This window comes from Amphiura filiformis, chromosome 12 (genome assembly GCF_039555335.1).
Source record: "Amphiura filiformis chromosome 12, Afil_fr2py, whole genome shotgun sequence".
NCBI lineage: Eukaryota > Metazoa > Echinodermata > Ophiuroidea > Amphilepidida > Amphiuridae > Amphiura > Amphiura filiformis.
In genome coordinates this window covers 60690266-60705005 of record NC_092639.1, presented here as the reverse complement: position 1 = coordinate 60705005, position 14740 = coordinate 60690266, and positions in this window count along the sequence as shown.

The window sequence follows — 14740 nt, the reverse complement described above, 5'->3', positions numbered from 1 at the left end:
AGAGTCCATGGATTCCCGTAAATGGATTCTTGTTGTACAATCTTGCGGGAGTCCAAAAGGTATTATATGTAGGCCTACGTAAAATGCAAACAAACTAACAAATAAACTAACAAAGTTAAGTTTTTAATGTATGTGTCATCAAACTCTCACTTCCATATATGTCATTGCATCTTTGGTGACTTTTCCTTTATATTTTGAAGGCTTTGAGTTTTAAGGCGTGTTGAACTTAAGCGTAAGTTCACTGAGCCGATCATTTCAACGAGAGTCCACATGGACTCTCGCAATAGGACTTTTTACGGGAGTCTCTGCGAGAGTCGACTCTCGGCCTCCCGCGAAATTCCACCCCTGATTAACAACCTGAGTCTATTCTTGCCAGTTGTCCTTTTGAATAGGAATTTTTATTTGTGTCCCTAATATAACATTCATGTCCTTATGAATAAGGATTTTTTTTTTGAGTCCTTATATATATGTTGAATAAAAATCAGCTTTCTTTCCATCCCTAGAGCTTTCACTCATTGTACCTGAACATTCTCTATTCATAATGTTCATCAGTTTCGATCACTTTTCTAATTAAGTACAGGCTTAAACCTTGAGGGGGGTACCTGAGTACTCTAATGATTATATTGTGATGTCATTTACGAAGGGCTCATGAACTATGCTACGGCACTGTACAGATGCGAGCCCAATCAGAAAATATTGATGTCGTATAGAGTAAAACATTGTTCAAGATGAATGGGAGATCTTCATGAACTTGGTACACATTATCTAATGGTACATCTTATCTTCCCTGCTCAAACATCCATTAGTAAATTTATTAAATTCTAGAAAATAATTATTGGAAATGCTATCAATTTTCTGCTGCTGGTCTGATATTTTAAAACAAATGTACGATAAGGCCAAGTAAAAACAAAAAGGAGGGGCTGTTTATTTTTATCGACAGTTGTAAATACCCACATTTGGCCCTCTTTTCAAAGCGTATACAACAATGCCTCAAAAAAGGAGGAGGCCATTTAAATTGTTTTATTGTTGTGATAGGTAGACCCCCTAAAGATGACCACAGAACCTTTCAGAAGTATTTCTTGTATAGCAAGGCTATACATTTGTATAGAAACCATCTCAACTTCCAAGACATCTTTTTCAAAAGTTATAATAAAATTAAAGTGGCTTTAAAAAAGGAAGCTGGAGGGTACGAGAAACATGTTTTATTTTTTACTTGGGCCAATAGTCTGATCCAAGAGGTTGTTACACCTTTGTAATGCAAAATATCCCTTGAACAGTGTTCTAAGCCCTTCCAATTCCATAGGGCGTTTAAAACACTCTTTACTCCAGGGAATAGGAACTTGGAAGTGACGGGTCATAAATTTTCTGACAAGTTTGTGACCAAATGGACGCGAAATGTGCAACACAAGAACCTTGGCGCTACACGATAAACGTACAGTTGGGGTCCAGGGGCAATGCCCCGGTGGGGATCCAGGGCCCTGAAGCTCCAGGATTTTATGCCTTTAACAGGCCACCTTGATTTTTCCAAAAAACAAAACAAATCTAATCTTAGAATCTAAAATCTGATATTTAAGGTTAGCAACTATTTTATCAATTACTGATAAAAAGGATGTCTGGCTAACAAGCATGCAGGAGAAAAATAGATAGGGTGGGGGTTTAACCCCCTGACAAACAGTGTACATGCGCAGTGGTTTTCAAAATGAACTTTAGTTCAGAAGACCTAAATTCTAAACTAGAATTTCCCTCGACTTGCACGGTTCTCGACACAAAGTGTTGTCTGCAATGCCTCCACCATCATTTTAACCAGTGTAACTGTAATTTCACTTACCTCAAAATGACCTTCACATTTACAAGTACCTCGATTTAGGTGGTCATTTCCACCAAATTTCATGAATTTGTCGTTTTGGCGATTTGACCCCGGATGACCCTGAATAACCCCCAAAATGACCTTGACATTTTTGTCTATTTTTGTGGTCGTTCCCACAAAATTTCATGAACCTGTGACAATCTATGGCTATTTGACCCCAGATGACCCAAAATGACCTTGGCATTTTTTATTTCGCTACATGTAGGGTGGTCGTTCACACAAATTTCATGAACCTGCTATTCTATTTCGATTTGACCTTGGATGACCCCAAAATGACATTTTCATTTTTGTCTCGCTACAGTGGTCGTTCCCACCAAATTTCATGAACCTGCAACAATATGGCGATAAATTTGACCCTGCATAACCCCACAATGACCTTGAGATTTAAAAGCATATTTTGCATTGTGGATATAGGCCTATATGGTCTGGCCTATATGATTGCATCCCAGCATCACATGGAATGAATGCATGCGTAGTGGTATGCTTCACGGCAACATGTGGAATGCATGCACAAGCAGTGGTTTTCATAATGAGCTTTATAGCGAGTTAGGGTAGGCTGCCAAGAATACGCAATTGCGTCATTTGTGCCGCAATTTGCGTATTTTGGCTCAATTATGTTTTTTGACATTTTGAAAAAATCTATAAAAATTTTTTTTATTTATTTTATTTTTTTTATGGATTTGGAGAGTCCCTGGACCTAATATCAAGTGCTACCATCATTAAAAAAAAAAAAAATCCAATTTTTTTAAAATCAACTACAAATGATTGCAGTACCTCACTCTAGGTAACGGGACTCTCTAAATCCGCAAAATATTTTAAAAAAACACAATTAAAAAAAAAAAAAAATTTTTCTTAATTTTATTTTTGTACAAATTTTTTCATATTTTTTTTAATGATGGTAGCACTTGATGTTAGGCCCAGGGACTCTCCAAATCCATAAAAAAATAATAAAAATCGCAAATTTTTTATTTATTTATTTTTTTTTTAGATTTTGCGTTTTTGGCGGGAAATCACAGATTTTTGTGTTTTTCGGAAAATCGGGGTGCGTTTTTTGGCCTCCAAAATCGCGTATTCTTAGCAGGCCTAGGTTAGGGTTAATAATATCACATTTTGATTGTTGGAAAGTTGATGGGTGAGTGCTCATAGAAGCATGAGCACTTAGTATGAATACGCATTATAAGCTAATTGGTAATTAGGGAACAAACCAAAAGTTTGATGATGTTCTATAAACAAAATGAAAGTCCTTTAGTTAGGGAGGGGTCAAAACATCTGATTACGTTTAGAAAACCATGACAGTGTACAGAGGAATTTTGCGAGAATCCTTGATTTGCAAGAATCCTTGATTCACTCAAATTTAGAATTGCCTCACTTTACCTATCTGTCGTCCGCTGCAGGTTCAGCTGCTCAAAAAAAATACTACTACTAGCCTGCCCTCTATACAGCCGTTTCTGCTGTTAAAATTGAAGTAAATTAGACTTCAAAAACTAAAAGCGTATTAGATCATTAGATGCATCAAGTATGCATTGCAAACCATGGTCAAACACAGTTTTTCCTTTTTCCATGCTCTGGCCTCTGTAAACTGTTGCCAGTGTCGTAATGTTTGTATACAATTCACATAAATTCACGCCAAATTGATGTTTTACAAAAATCTTTGCGCAAATCACATCAGATTTCTGAGCCTAGTTTAAAAAAAAAATAGTTAAAAGTTTATCTTTTGGGGTTGGAATTTTCAATTTTTCACACTAACATTGGATTTAGGTGGGACAGCCTCCTAACGAAAGAACTTTCGTTTATAGGACGTAATCAGACTGTTGGTTTGTTCCCTAAAAGTTGTGCTGAATGCAACAAACTGGAAAAGTTCACAAATCAAATTGCTACATGATCATTATCAATTGACAAGCTGTGCACTCATGGGAATCAAAACTATTATTATTTTGCCAAAATTGCAATGTTAGTCCAGTTGGCAGAGTCAAGGCCAATAACATGTCAAAGATATAAATCTAGAAAATGGGACATTTGATTTGCTCAAAATTGTTCAATTAAAATTTTAAAGCATTATTAGGCCCTTCACAATTGATTCTTAGTTTCCTGTTTCATGGTTGAAAACAAGGGATGAGGAGACTTTTAATTATTAATTATCTTTTATTTTCTTTATTTTAAAACAAGTGGTCGCAACCTACATGAACCCGTTTTGACTAGGACCATGCATTTAATTATTTTACAACTATGTTTGATTTTATACATAAGTAATGGTACAGTTATGTTCTTTGTTTATTCATCATTATAGTAATATAGTTGATATGATGGAAGTCAGAAAGTAGCAAATGGGATTCATTAAAAGTTATTTTAAAAGAGAAAATCCAAAATATAAATAAAATACCGGTAATTAAATATTTTACAATTCTCTACTTTGGATGCGGGCGGGAAACAGGAAACTAAGAATCAATTGTAAAGGGCATTAATGTGAAATGCAACCCCAAATAAATTAATATGACACATTATATTGTACACATAAGTAAATGCTTAGGCTTAATTCTTTTCTTTCAGAAGCACTTTTTAATGGCAATGAAATCTTCCAAGTGCTGTAAATTGGAGAAAAAAAAACTTGATCAGATCAGGGCCAGAGCCAAAATTCCCGTTTGTGGCGGGACGGAATTTTGATAGACCTTTTGATTGGTAGCTCTGTGCCTGTTGATTTTATGAATAGTTCATGTTCTTTATAGAAACAAGTAAGTTACAGACTACATTCACACACAAGAAAGATAGTCCAAATATTCAAAATGTTGCCATGGTAACACAAATTTAATGATGTGGCGGGACGAAATGATAAACTACATGTATTTGTATACCGCATACATTTGTTTAATTTTTATCAAAAGTACTGGGATAAACCATTTGTTTCTAACATTGGTATTAACTCCAACTATCCTTCTCTTGTTATGAAAGGAATTATAAAATTCACCCCCCTCTTTATAGTATAATCATTGATTTAAAAAAAACCATGTCAGTGTGGTGGGACGGAATGTGGCGGGACGGAATTTTGTCCACCATGCCACAATTAAAGGGGCATTTCATGATCCACAGCCTCATCCCCACTTTTCCCAAAAAAGTTGAGATTTTTACACCACTGGATACCTCTGGCTACATAATGTTTATGTACCAAATATTTCTTGCAGATTAATTCGTTTAGCAAAAATATCGCCAAATTTGTATTTCATTCTGGTGCACCAGAAGCGAAATTACAACACATTGTCTATGGAGCAGTGTAATACACATAATCATGCATAACTCGCAAACGCAAAATCGGAATCAACTGAAATTTTGGAAATAAGCTTTTTTCGTGGATATCTACTGAAAAATGTCATAAAAAGAGGATGCTAGGATCACGAAATCCTCCTTTAAAGAAAAAGCAATTAATTAACTTTAAAACTGACTAAATTGTGTTTTTACTGATAGTGATATATTTTTTGTCATCCTTCCGGAACTTAAAAAAATCATCTCAAAATGTGGCGGGACCAGTGTTCGATTTTCATCTATTTTTTTGTGTAGCAAAAATTGCTACTCACTTTCAGATTTGAGTAGCAATTCCAAAATTTTGAGTAGCAGTTTGTTTTCACCATATTTTATCGATTTTTTTTGTATTTTCTTATCTTCTCACAGATTACTCAATCCAAGTACTCAATGCTTAAAAAAATGTTATGCAACTGCAGTGTTGCAGACCGAATGTGGTTCAAAATTCGGCACCTAAACCTCCTAAGCTGATTATCGTGTGCCCTTTCTAAACGCAAATTTTCCTTCAGTAATCAAGAGAAGTCCTACATTTTTGAGTAGAGGAAACTCACTAATTTATTAGCTGAAGCATTAAAATAATGTGAGGAATCTATGAAATCCTAAAAATCTTGTATAATTTTGGAAGATTGTCACCAAGGACACACGATATTTCCATCTCACCACTGAACTATACACCATATAAACAGTGCTACTTCTATGCGTCATAAAATTAATATGCACGTTTTTAGTTATCTGGTAATACATGGAAGTTTGTAACACAACACGTCATGGAAATAAATTTGCATACAAGGGAGGATACTGTATTTAGTTTAATGGCGTAAACATCACGATTTAGGGACTTTTGAGTCATATTTTTGTGGATTATTTTCTTGGCAATAGAATTTATGGAAACATTTTTGACTTCGACAAATGGCAACTTGCAAATGATGGTATATCAGCGTGGTTCACGATCGCAAGTAGGCATTTCCCCCCAATTTTTTGGGATCGCATTTGTTGCTACTGGTCTGTGTAGTTGAGTAGCAGTTTGTAAAAAATGACTCGCATTTTGCGATGCGAATCCAGGTAAATCGAACACTGGGCGGGACGGAATTTCACACTTATATTTATTTATTTATAGTCCACCAACATTTTTTTAGTGCTGAAATTGCCCTTACACAAGACCTAAATAAAACCATAAACAAAAAAATCCTATCTTTTTTAAATATGTCGTAACATCAAATTTTAACATTCCGTCCCGCCACACTTAGAGGGCGCTATGTGTGTATTTTATTGCCTGCATTACGAAATTGACGGGCAAATTTTACTTTTTTTTTCGCCGATTCATAAACTTTAGTTAGTCAGCCAGAGGAGAAATTCACTCCTGTGACAATTTCTAAATTTTAAGTTGAGTGATGACCATTTTTGGCTCTGGCCCACCAGTTGCTGGTTCCTGTGGAAATTTTGTGGTGTGAAATGTTTCAAAGGTTTGAATATAATTTCCATGCTTTTCTCACTTTTCAAAGTTAAATTATGCAAGAGGTGGGCATTGGTAAGCCTGCAGGCAGGGTGTGCAGATTTTTGCCGCATGTGGAAAAGAACATGGGATAAACCTGTAGGGCAGACGTGGCACCGTTTTTTGATGTCGACATATTTCGTATCTTGACGCCAACAGTGTGTCGACATACATTTGGGTTCATGATTTTAAGAATATTTTAAAAATTTAAACCTAAAAATATCTAGAAACACCATCGGCAGTTTCAGCAATATAATCCAGCTAGGCCGTCTTCATAGTGAGCACGTAGTGAGCACGTAACGGCCCCCCTAACTGGCTACGCCACTGGTCGACACCGGCCTTATAAACCTGCCAGTCAAAGTGGACACTAAAAAGTGAATATTTTCACTAAATTTTCATCTCAAAACAAAATTATTAAGTAACAAATTAAAAGTACCGGTAACAAAAATAATTTTCCTGAAACTCTTGAGCAATGAGCAGTAAAAGAAAAACACAGAAAATTATGCAAAAATGCTACAAAAGGCCTGGGGTGAAAGGCTCTCTATTACATGTAGGCCTACATCATCCACATGTATGTTTGGAAAATCTTTAAACTGATGACACCATGTTGACATAGATACATGTAGAATAGGCTAAATGCTGCATTTTACTCTCAGGGGATAGTTCTTGTCGTGCGGTGTAATTTTGCCTTTTTTAAATTTTCACAGATGACTTGTCCTTTTGAGGTCACATTAGACTTTTTCACCACTCATTTTGTTTTTGTAACAACAGTTTGCCCTTTGAATTTAAGTGTACTTTGACGTATGTATGTGGAGCGAAAATTCATGCCATCAGCCGCCATTCAGGGACTGTCTTAAATTAGAATTTGCAGGAGAGCATTAAATAGTTCTTCTGGAGCAAGTTCAAGGAGAGCTGTTTAGAGCATTTAGTTATCAGAAGTTTAAGGAGAGCAGTAGAGAGCAATTGCTCCTGCTCTCCTCTGCCTGAATTGTGACTGGAATGACTCTGATACATCCTACAAATGTATTTAAGACTAAAATCATAATTAAGGTTATTAATTATATTAAACTGTTGTGATTTGGTAGTTCACAGCATCTTACGAATGGTAGTGCGCTTTGGCAAAAACTGCATTGCTCGAGTGTGTAGAAGAATTAAAATATCACAGATATACTTTTATAGGTGCGTTGTAAAGAGGGCTGAAACAACAACACTTTTGTAAAACGTAAACTCATTAACAACAATAAATTAAGCAAGTTTGCAAAGTATACAATTTGTAGAATGAACTTTTGCAAAACATCAAGGTGCGATTTTTTGGTGGCTTCGACTAACAATACCTCGTCTACCCTTAAGGTACTTGAGCTTATTCTGTTGGTCAGACATCCACGCTTTTCTCCATCACTCTACTCCCCTGATCTGGAGTGAAACTTTGCACTGGATTATACACTTTGTGTTCATTATTTTTGATTGATTGAGATAAAAGAGAATATCAAACTGGCAACGAGGTTGCTGTTTCAAATTCGTTAAATTTCTCATCACTGTTTGTCAGGGGTCAAACCCACACCCTTTCAATTTTTCCCTCATGCTTTAGCCAGCCCAGAACACCCTTTTATCAGGCAAAAATGGTGGAAAACCGCTAAATTTGGTCCGCTTTTTGCATGCACAATTAACGATATGGTACCGGTACCAGGGAAAAAAGGAGGAGGCCTGTTTTATTTTGTGATTTGGTAGGTTAGGCCTTTTCCTGAGGCTGAATTGCTTCTTGTAATTGTATAAGGCTTAGAACTTCTCATATCTTAAAAAGTCTTAAATTTTAGAAAATTAAATAGCAAATTTAAGAATCTTCAAAAAAGGAAGCGTGGGGGTCAGTGTCCGAAATAAGGAAAATATGGAGGTTGTCCCGAGGACAACTAAAGCATGAATTCTGCTTGTCCTCAAAATATTTTGGTTGTCCCCAAAATATAAATGTCATGTTTTTGAGTACAAAGAATCCAAATAGTGGTTGTCCAGGGGATAAGTATGTAGCTCAATATGGTTGTCCCCAGTGATGTTTGGACAAGAGGACAAGAGGATAAGCACTTATTTCGAACACTGGTGGGGGTATGCTAAACATGTTTGTTTTTTTACTCGGCCCAAATGAAATTGATGCATACATGTACCAAAACAGTTGAAAAGATATCGCAGTTATGCTTCCGTCAATTGCAAGCCCGGCTACCAGGGACCCGGGCACGTAGCGGGGGAGATTACCAAAGGCAATTGTAATAATCCCCGTATGACCCGGGTATTGTCCCGGGTACCGGGGCACAAATTGTGGGTGAAACCCCGGTACTGTCCCGCCCATGCCAGCCGGGTTTCAAAGCACGTACTGTATTAATTTTCAATGTTTTTAATCAGCAAATCCAAAATTGAAGTATTTTCATGGCCCCGCTACCGGGACGACTGATTGTACATCCAGGGTACAGTCCCGGTACCGGGGACGTACTTTCTGGTAATTTCAGGGTGACAGTCCGGTATTGTGTCTACAGTGCCGGGTCCCTGGTAGCCGGGCTTGCAATTGACGGAAGCATTAGTTTAAGCACAGGGAAAATGCGCGATTTTTGAGAGTAAAATGCGTGCGCCAGTTTCTGAAAATGCGCTATTTTGCGCAATTTGCACATTTTTTAACCAAATGCAAGATTTTTCTCCCCAAAAAGTTCGAATACATGCAATATTAATTTTTTAAAACTTTTTTCCTTTTATATTTTCATGAAGTTTTTTACGATGGCCTATTTTCCATACTCTAAATAACATGGATTGTGTTGCAGGTCATTGTGGATTCTTAGATTTTGTGAAAACTGCAGGTTTTGCAAAATTAGTACTTGAAAAATGGTTATTTTGGGAAAATCTTAATATTTGTGGTCAGACCCAAAATCGCGATTATACCCAAAATGCATAAATTTCTGCGCTTTTTTTTTTGCGCATCGCGCATTTCCCTAATCCTTACATTAGTATGTTATTATTGAGCTTTCTTCTCAAGTCTAGTTAAAACTCTTTAATTGCCGATCAAAAGTTCACAGGAAAACCCCAGATTTTTCAATGCATCACTAGCTCTAGCCTTTATACATGTACACGAGAACTCGAAGCTTCGAATTTGCACACGATAGTTACGCATTCGATGCCGAGTGCTTTGCTATGGTTTTTCGGTCGGACAGCGGTGCAATTTTTTGCACCGAGGTTATCTCTATCTTTTGAGCAAGATTAGCCTATTTTGGACAGTCTAAAATTGTGCTGAAATGTAATCTGTAGCAACATTTTTGATGCAATAGCCTTGTGATCAGCTGTGTTTACTTCTGAACTTCCATTGCTTGACACAGCGTCATCATGCTTCAGCAAATCCAACTAAATTTTGAATGCAATGGTCTCTAGCCTATCGGTGAGCAAATTCTTGGCTAAATAAACTCTCAAGCAACTATAACCTCGCGTACACAGTGTGGAGAGAAGACTAGAGCATTTAGAGGAACTTGGTTTTACAGTTAAACCCTGGCATGCCTGGGCCTGGCCTTGTCTGCAGGCAGATGCTGCAATTGCAGACCCCAGCATGCCAGATACCGAGTGAGTGAGACAGTCAATGAACCAGTGACAAGTTTTTGCTACACTACACACTCATAATCATGCACTGCACTGCACAAGATTAACATGATTAAAGAACAATATGAACAACTATACAAAAATTACTTAATTTGTGTACATCGTGGAACATACTCTAGTCTAGTCTAGCTCTTTGCGTGGCTGTGCGTAGCCGTAGTAAGCTCACAAGCTGTTGTGTTGTACGCAGATAACCTCGCAATATGGACGCGTAGCCGTAGAGTAGCGCTGTACACTTGTGCATTAGCATGATTAGTCGCGGAGTAACAAGCGTAGTTGAATGTTCCACGATGTACACGAATGTAATAATTTTTCTATAGTGCAACAAGATCAAGAATGCAGCTGTTGTGTTGAATTTGCAATTCAATTTTGTTTATGTGCAGAACAAGCAGTCACTACCAAAACCGATTCTCATATCAATCCAACACCTGATACTTCCTGGTTGTCTGTTTCCAGCCATAAAAATATGTTACAAGTGCATGTTGACGGTTGTGTATTAATGCATGCAATGCAATGCAGTATATTGGCCATTGAAACACTGTACAAAATGCACGGTCAAGTTGTCAAGAATGCGGAAAACAATATTGTAATTCAAAATTAACGGTGACAAGTTATCAATGATAACACCAAAAAGTAACAATCACTTACCTTTAATGTAATTTCACGATCTCTCTTCTTATAAATATATAAATGGTTCCAGAGGTGATATTTCAGGGACAAAATAAGGTCCTATTCCGTGCCCAAATTTTGCAATTGCTTGGTGCGACCATTGCTCCCATTACTCAAGTGAGGGCGGTGTTGGAAAAACATTTCAAGAAAAATACCACACCCTCTGAAGAAAATATCCATTTAAATAAGATTTTGAAAGTTCATATCAGATTAAATATTTAATTAATATGCAATCAATGTACTATTTTGCTAAACTCTTCTTTATTTCATTTTCGTAAGTGATTTTAGAAAATTGCACTTGGGCGATGGCTGAATCTTAGGAAGGTACAGCTGCTGTGATTGGTTGATTGTACAGACAGGGATGATTGTTTTTATGCTGTTTTAAATATTTATGACTGCATTTTGATGAACATTACGTAGACGTTACGATAAAATATAGATATTGAAGTAAACAGTACCTTTTAGTATAACTACATATTTTGCAATGTTGAGAAATGTAAGAATGATGCTACACAAGTATCAATTTTGTTCCACCAATCAAACTTCCCGACTTGGAACACCTTTGCTAGGTGCCGTATTTACTTCCTATGAGATGAAGTACAGTATTTCTATGGAGCCGATTCCATTTGGAGAATACATGAAATACGGGTAAATCGTGACCGATTTATCATTTTCTGTGTCCTGAAGTTAACAAAATATTTTGTATAATCCATTTTATCAATTAAAATCATAAAACAAATTATTGTGAATAGCAGTAAGTTCACGTAAAAAATTATAAATGGTTATATATTTACAAACGCCCGCGCGCGAAAGCGCTCCTGTGGCCCAACGGATAAGGCATCTGACTACGGATCAGGGATTCCAGGTTCGAATCCTGGCAGGATCGTATTTTTTTTTCTCTTCTCCCATCCACATCTAGCAGATGTTTCGTTTTGTCTACTATGACGTTTCAGAATTAATGTTAATAGTTTTCTCATTTTTTTTCCCATAAAAATAACAAATAAAAGTTGCAGCATCGTGTTTAATTTTATTGGCCTATTTTATTTTTTTTATTTATTTATTTATTTATTTATTTATTTATTTATTTATTTATTTATTTATTTATTTATTTATTTATTTATTTATTTATTTATTTATTTATTTATTTATTTATTTATTTATTTATTTATTTATTTATTTATTTATTTGACGCTTTAGTATCATCAGCAGCACACGCCTATTGTGCGTCCATATGAAAGACATTAGAAATACCAGTGGCGTAGCGTCATTTATTTATTTATTTGACGCTTTAGTATCATCAATCATCAGCAGCCCACGCCTATTGTGCGTCCATATGAAAGACATTAGAAATACCAGTGGCCTAGCGCCATAGGGGCACGTGCCCCCCGGCCCCAATCGATCTGAATTTTTTTTAAATCCCATAGGATGGCAGAAAAACGGCTTGTGCCCCCCCCCCCCATCAGACCCGGTGCCCCCCCTCCCCCATTATGGTCGGTGCCGCCCCCCAGCTACGCCACTGAGAAATACACTAAAACAACTCAACAATATAGCCTATAAAATATGATCTAAAACTATTATAGGCCCGTACGATGTTAATACACACTTCTCGCCCCCCGGGGGGGTCACTCCCATTGTTGCCTGTACACCATCCGCGATAATGAAAACGCGTAAAAAGGGTAGTTTTTCGTGGGTAAGCACGATACGCGCGTAACGCGTTTAGGGTGTCAAAAACATGAACTATTGGAAAAAAGGGTAGCAAAATTGCAATTGCTAATACGCGGAAATGAAATTTAGGGTATGAAATTTGATGCAAGGAATAAAATCCCTGTTTAGGGTATTGTTTTAGCCAAGGGTTAAATCCTTGTTTAGGGTACTTTTCAAAAGCTGATTATCGCGGATGGTGTACAGGCCACAATGGGAGTGACCCCCCCCCCGGTCTCGCCCACACCCATATCACACATCATAGGCATAGGCATAGGCCTATACGTACAAAATGTCAAACTTATGTATAGGCCTAAATTATTACAATATAACAATTAAAAATATATACAATCATAAGGCCTACACATACTAGGCCAGTATGCATACCTAATACTGTACAAGTATAGGGTCCAGATTTGAGTAATATTTAATATGACCCCTATATAAATTGGTTAAAAAAATATAAAGAACATTTATACAGATTTAGTTGCATTATAGTGATACGTAAAACATAAAAAGAGATTTGGATTTAATTTTAATTTTTGACACTAGTATGAAGAGTTTGTTTGCAAAAGACGCTAAATCCAATAGCTGCCTTGTGTAGGCTATTTAACGATTGGAATGGATATGTGCGTAACTTTAAGCTTGTTTTTTAAACTATTTTCAACACCATTTTGTCCCCTAACAGTAACGATTCTCCCCGGCGATTCTCCCAGTTTTAAAATTTGATCTGCCATTTGATTTAGCTCCGTCGGAACCAAGGACTAACAGGCAGGCCCGTACGCAGGGGGGGGCGGTCGCAAATTTGCAAAAGTCTAAAAAAAAGTCCCAAAATATGACAATTTGCGAGCGTAAAGCGAGCAAAAAATTCATGTTTTTTACGCCTTTTTGGTCAAAAGAAAGTCCACTTTTCTCAAAATCAACTGACCCACCCCCCTTGGAAAAAAAAGGTCCACTTTTTCAAAATCCTGCGTACGGGCCTGCTAACAGGTGTGCCAAAAATCTCCTTCCGGATCCGGCGCTCGTGCGGACTCGCCAAACATTTCAGTCGGTCGACCGTGCCCATATTTCTTCCACCCTCTTGCTCTGCCAAAATTGCCGCTTTCCCCCTCTTTTTCAAGTTCTCATGGAGGGGGAAGTCATTATTGCTCATCAGCTCGGCTACGCATTAGGTCCTATTTATATTTCTCGCCCGGTTCGGGAACGGAAGGCCTATATTATTGGGTCAAGCGACCTAATCTGCATGATCTGTAAGAAAGAAGTTACACTAACAATTAATGATGGGATAGAAATTTCAACTTTTTAGACTACGTTGGGGATGAGGCTGTGGATCGAAGTGTCAGTTAATTAGAGATATAAAGGTCATGAACATGACTGTTTTCAACGTTTCATTATCATAAAAGAACAATGTTGCCAAAATTTTACTGTAAAATATGTTTTTGCAAAACATTTGGCAAAATAGAACCTTATGGCGAGGGTATCAATCTACATGTAGTGATCGAAAGGTCGCGGGTCTGAATCCCGCGCCGACACATTCCTGCTTTTTTCTAAAGTTGGTCGAGATGTGTGCCGATCGACGGCCGGAAATCATTAAGGTTTATTTGTTGTCTTGTTTATTTGTAACACTTTGGATTGGGTTCTTCCTATCTTATAAACAATATGTTATGCCCTTAAAATGTCAGGCGACTTCAAAAATGTTAAATGTTTTATACATACCCTGAAAGTAACACTGGAAAAACAGATGTGTACACTACTTCCATGATCATAACCCAGTGCATATCGCTCATTCTACAAAATCCGGTGCCAATCCACTATAAAAATTGAAAAAATAAAAGTTGTTCAAAAAGACCTGCTTTTTTGTGTTTTTTTTTTTTTTTTTTTATCACACTTTCCGATGTAAAAAATTGTCAACACCACTTGCATATTTTTCTTTCAGGAAGTCATGATGTTTTTTAACACTAAAACTCAATGTAATGTGAGCTACGTTACCGACTACAAAATGGGCTGGTTTTACTCAATCCAAGCCTCATAAAAAGCAAACTAAAGATCACTTGAGTGAACTGTAAAACAGATTTCACCATTTCATGGAAGTTTTGAAG